This window comes from Rhagoletis pomonella, unplaced genomic scaffold (assembly GCF_013731165.1).
Source record: "Rhagoletis pomonella isolate Grant_MI unplaced genomic scaffold, Rhpom_1.0 Rhpom_scaffold_02810, whole genome shotgun sequence".
Lineage (NCBI taxonomy): Eukaryota > Metazoa > Arthropoda > Insecta > Diptera > Tephritidae > Rhagoletis > Rhagoletis pomonella.
The window spans coordinates 1-6,141 of record NW_023461363.1 but is presented as its reverse complement, the minus strand read 5'-3'; the positions used below and the strand labels follow the sequence as shown (position 1 = coordinate 6,141).

The window sequence follows — 6,141 nt, the reverse complement described above, 5'->3', positions numbered from 1 at the left end:
AGCATTACTGTAATGCTATTCAGGTTGTTTCTAAGTGGCGCTCGTGATATTGAGCGACGTACCAGTGTTATATTTACGCGCTTGCGCCTTTGGAATTTAAGGCGCTCGCACGCAAGAAAAAAAATAGACGAGAATATATGTATCTATATGTATGGGGATATATGAATATTATCTTATTTCGTGAGTTTCCATTTCTAATTATTTATTCGTTTTATATTGATGCATAAATTTAATCATTTTAAATTTCCTAATTCATTCGGGGCCAATTCAATGCCACGCAGTGTGTAAGTAATTCGGGGCTAATTGAATGCCACGCAGTGTATACTGACAGAATAATTCGCCAATATCGTAGAAAATGGGTGAAAAACATGGTGGTGGTGTTTTGTTATTAATCACCATAGCCTCCTACCCAAAAAAAAAAAAAATCCCATTATTTTTCATAATGGTGCGAAACTTGACTAAACCGATTCATAAAGAATTCAGTGTTGCCACAAAGTTTTTAATTTTTTACCAAATCTCAAACAAAAAAAAATACCAAGCTCAGAAAAAAAAAATACCAAATTTTTATGAGCATAACATTCGTATAACTTAGGTAATTATTTTGGCAGCGACGGAACTACACCACGTCTGGAATTGTGGCCCGCTTAGATCTATTCATATTTTTTTTTAGTGAAATATCAGTTGTTCCTCTTCTTCTATGGCAAACTCATAAAAATTCATGATGCCGCTGCCGCGTTCAAAAAAATTCATATCACCAACAACAGAGCGTTTGGATAATGAAGATGAACAATTTACTTCAACAACCACTTTCAATTTTTTTTTTTTTTAAGGTGTAGACACATACATATGTATGTATGTAAGTACATAAGCAAATTTTTTGTTTTGAACAATTGTAAAAAGCTTCAAAGTTATAAATTTTTATAATGAAAATGCAAAGCGGCAACGCTGAAAGAATTGTGTTTAGTTAAATGGTCTCGTTCCAACCTCATGCCAGGTAGAGGGCTGCGTGCTGTCATCAAAGAGCGTAGATTACACTTTACGTTCTTTGTTGACACTTCATTAATGGGTATTGCGGCCGACGTTAATCATTTCCACAATGAACACGAGGCCAGCAACGGGGTAAGTAGTGCAATTTGTAAATAGTATTTATTAATAAATAATCTTTGCATCTAGGACTATAAGGCTAGAACTTAATCATTCAAACCTGGGTTATTTCACGGTAATCGATGCTGTATTACTAGGCGGGAGGAAGGTGAATATTGGAAGTGCGCAACGAGTATTCGACTCCTATGAACGGCAACGCAAATGTTCGATTTTGCGGAAATTACAAAGAATTCAATTTCGACCCAATATTAAGGACAATTATCATAACCACTTGAGAGAATTTTTTGCCAACGATTTAAATAAAGTATATATACGTATTAACCAATAGTAGAGAAATTATGACCGACGAGTTACATTCCGAGGAGTGCAAGACAACGATTGGACTCAAAGACATGCCGTTTGAAATTATGTTGAAAATATTCAGCTACTTGGATTTAATATCGCTGTTCTTAGTTGGACAAGTGTCGAAATTCTTTTATGACGTATCGACTCATCCATTGTTGTACGGCGAATTGAACCTAAAACCGTATTGGCATCGTACAACAAACGATCTATTATGTACCTTGGCAACGAGAGCTACTGTGCTGAAAAAGTTGGATTTATCGTGGTGTGGTTTGTTTAACACGATTTCCCCAACTGAATTTAAGAAATTTATTCAACAACGAGGAGACAGTCTAATATGCTTAAGATTGGATTCGTGTAAAATTTTAAACGCCAGCTGTATTGAGACATTGGGAATTGTATGCGACTACTTAAGGGAAATTTCCCTTCGAAATTGCTCGACGGATTCCCCGCTGCTTAACTTTTCTTGTCTGACAAATTTAAAAAACTTGGAAAGATTAGATTTATTTCAAACGGTAATCGTACCTGAATTGGTTTTAACCATGCTAGAAAACAATCGAAAGTTAAAACACTTGAATTTGGCATTTTTCGGAATAGCAGTTAATATGGACGTTGTGGCTCAACGTATCGGCCAATATAATCATAATCTGGTTTCTTTGGATATGTGGAAATCCCGTTTTCTATCCGCTGCTGGCTTAGAGGCATTATCCAAGTGCTGTGATTTGGAGGAAGTTGATTTCGGCTGGTGTTTGAGGGAGGTCTCTCTTGGAGATAGTCTGAAGCAATTGTTGTTAAATTGCAAGAAACTCAGAAAGCTATTCTTAGCCACCGTGCGAGGAATAACCGATCGTGATGTGGAAAACATTGCAAACTTTTGCTCCAATTTGGAACAGTTGGACTTGATGGGTGTTTCAGGGATATCTAAAGAGCGCTATTATGAGCTTTTGATGAAATGTAGAAAGCTACAGTTGCTTGACTTAAGCTTCTGTGATAATATTGATGGTGAAGAGATTGCGTATTGGGCCCGAACTTTTAAAGTTAACATCAAATGCAGTCATATTTCGTAGGGAAGACGCCGTTATCCGTCTAATTCGTAAATTCCAGCCACATCTACATTGTCGAATCCAGTTTCTTGTCGCGAATATTTTGTGGCGCCCTTATACCGCCAACTATTTCAACTATTCGAGCCCGTTGAAAACACCCTGCATCGTACTCTTCTCGACGGCTTAACTTTTATTGCAGTTGACGCATATTTACCTTGAGCACGGAACGACTCGTCGCTTACCCGTATGAAACGTCTGTCTGACGGTTGGAATTTGGAATTGTGGGTGAGTGAAGAAATTTTTCTATTACTTTTGATGTATCCAAAAACCGCAGTATACAGCAGCCTGAACATCTTTGAAGTTTGCTAACATAACAAAAGATGTTTTCAAATTTTCAATCTCAAATAAAAGAAAATTTGAATATTTTCATCTATTTGTTTTTTTTGTTTACCTTTATTTGGCACTTGAGTTGATCTCAAACTTTAAATTTTATAAAGTAGACACTTCAAAAAATAAATAATGGCCGACGAATTGAGCGAGCGGTTTTACCTTCAAACATTTGCATCATGGTATACAGTAAACCAACCATTAAGAACATGCTTATTTGATAATTAATACATGAAATATTATGAACGTATAGGATTTTTGTAATTAACCCATAGGCAAAGACTAATGCAAAAGTACCCACAAATGCTTGTTGATATATTCGAAATGTAAATTTGAACAGCAAAATTCGAAAGAAAAAATAATAATATAAAAACAAACGTATTTTTAATAACTACGTGAGAGGTGGGCATGGTTATTGGTAGATTTTGCAAAAAATTTAACACTAACCTAAAGTATACCAAAAGCAACCTGACACCGACTTTCGTTAAAATATCTAAGTCAGCCCACCATTATTCACTCCAAGTTGTGATCGGAACACGGTTTGACTTATGTAGGAACTGCGTCCGGTCACAATCATTTACACCTCACGCTTGATTTGCTTGGAATTTTGGTTTTATCGTCACTTTATTTTATGTGGCTTGATAATATTTTTCACAAGCCTGAACAAGTTGTTACCCATTTTGCGTTCAAGCAACTTTGGATATTTAAAAAATATATTTATGTATATTGTAACACATCTTATAACATTAAGACGTTCCTTTTAAACAGTTCTTGTGTGCTATCTGTAACACTCAAATTGGATGCGCATACGTATATATATTTATATGTATTGGGGTTCATCTTAACTTTGAGTGTTCCGCATCTCGACTCCCTCGTTGCAGGGCGGGAGTAGAACCAACTTTGCAATTGGTCCTTTGCCGTATCAACGTCAACTACACGTATTCGGTTGTCTGGACCAGGGTGTAGTTTGGCTATTCTTCCAAGTCTCCATTCATTGGGTGGGAGGTTTTCTTCTTTAATGACGACTAGGTCCCCTTCTTTCAAATTGGCTTGTGGATGTTTCCACTTGACGCGTTTCTGCATCTCGGTCAGGTACTCCGATTTCCATCTTCTGCAGAAAGTCTGGTGTAATGCTTTCAATTTTTCCCAACGGTTTATGATAGAGGCCCGAGGCTCGTTTACGTCGATTTCTGGTGGGGCAAGTAGATGCCCACCAATAAGAAAGTGCCCTGGGGTAAGCGGCTCCAAATTTGATGGTTCGTTGGATGATGGACTAAGTGGTCGCGAGTTAAGACAAGACTCAACCCGGCATAGAAGAGTACTAAACTCTTCAAAAGTGAATTCCACCCATATGAGGGGCTGCTGCAGGTATAAAATGCCACGATAGAGCTTGGTGGCAGTATTTAGACAGGGCCTGATTGCGCGAGTCGGCCACGAAGGCTTTAAATTCGGATCGCAAAGACCGAGAGGCTCCGACAAAGTTAGTTCCATTGTCGGAGTAAATATTCTTTGGGCACCCTCGTCTAGCAATAAATCTGGCAAATGCTGCTAGGAAAGAAGCAGTACTAAGGTCACTAGGGGCTTCCAGGTGGATGGCCTTAGTCGAGAAACAGACGAAGAGACAAACGTAGCCTTTTGACAGACGACATCCTCGACCGCGGTAGGTTTTAATGTCAAAAGGCCCCGCGAAATCTACACCGGTGTTTGTGAACGCACGCGAAAATGTAGTGCGTTCAGTTGGAAGATTCCCCATAAGCTGGGTTGATGACCGTTTCCTGTGGATCGTGCAGATTTTACAATTGTGGATGATGGACCGTATCATATTTTTTACTCGCGGGATCCAGTATTGCGTACGTATACGACGCAGCATCAGTTGGTTTTCCCCGTGTAAGGAGATTTTATGGACGAACTGGACAATAAGCCGAGTTAACCTGCAATCATATGGGAGAATAATTGGATGGCGCTCACTGTAGGCCAAGTCAAGGGATGCGCCAAGACGACCACCAGTCCTCATAACATCATCCTTGTCGATGAATGGATTAAGAGGCAAAATTTCGCTTTTCGCTTCGATGGATTTACCTGATTTCAATTGTTCATATTCTTCTCTATAGTGTCGTTGTTGATAAATGGTTATTAAGCGTTGTGTCGTTGTTTTAATTTCGGCCGGCGAAATTAATGAAGACTCCGCTTCAAAAGAAGATTTTGTACTGGGGTGAGTTCTTTGATAGAATCTCATAATATATGAGATGACTCTCCAAGCTCTTGAGAAATCTGAAAATCTGTCGAGAATTTCAAAGTTATTTGTACTAGTTGTTGCGTGAACTTGCACCCTTTTTTCCTCTATGACTGTGTCGTAGTTCGCTTCTTGTGCTGGCCATTTTGACTTGTCTTCTTGTAACCAAGAAGGACCCTGCCACCACAAGGAGTTGTTGACTAGCTCACTAGCCGAAAGTCCTCTACTCGCCAGATCTGCTGGGTTTGATGCCGAATCCACATGACGCCAGTTTTCGGTTCCCACCTTGTCTACAATTTTTGTTATTCGGTGAGCAACGAAAGTTGACCACGAACACGGTGGTTTCCGGATCCATGCTAGAACTATTGTCGAATCTGTCCAGAGATTTATTTTCAAATGTCCAAGACTCAGATTTTCGACGACCGCTTCTAAGGTTTCCGAAAGCAAAACTGCGCCGCAAAGTTCTAAACGTGGTAACGATACCGTTTTGACGGGCGCTACCTTTGTTTTTGCCATTAGAAGGCTGACCACAACTCTTTCCGCAGTCTTAACTCTCAAGAAAACAGTCGCCGCGTATGCTTTCTCCGAAGCGTCGCTGAATCCATGTATTTCGGCGTCATCTGTTTGCGTAAAGTGAACCCATCTTGGTATGCGAATGGTATTAATGTCCATGTAGTCGTGCATAAATGCCTGCCAACGATCTAATGTGGTCGTAGACACGGTATCGTCCCAACCAGTTCCCTCCAACCAAATATTTTGCATAATGATCTTGGCGACAATTACCACTGGAGCGAGCCAACCGAGCGGGTCAAACAGTTTGGCGATAGCTGAAAGTATCGCTCTTTTGGTGATGACGTCACGATTTTCTATTGGTTTTGCTGTGAAATAGAAGTAGTCAGATTTGGCATTCCATCTGATGCCAAGTGCTTTTACCGCACTAGAATCTTCAAGCTCTAGAAAATCTTCGGTGAGTAAATGAGATTTCGGTATACCTTCAAGTATTTTACTGGACTTCGAAGTCCACTTTCCCCC

The 6,141-nt window shown here is 39.5% G+C and overlaps 1 pseudogene; it reads left to right on the top strand.

Moving 5' to 3' along the window:
- Positions 1 to 1,092: 1,092 nt before the first annotated feature.
- On the top strand, positions 1,093 to 2,856 carry LOC118753743 (annotated as a pseudogene).
- Positions 2,857 to 6,141: the final 3,285 nt, after the last annotated feature.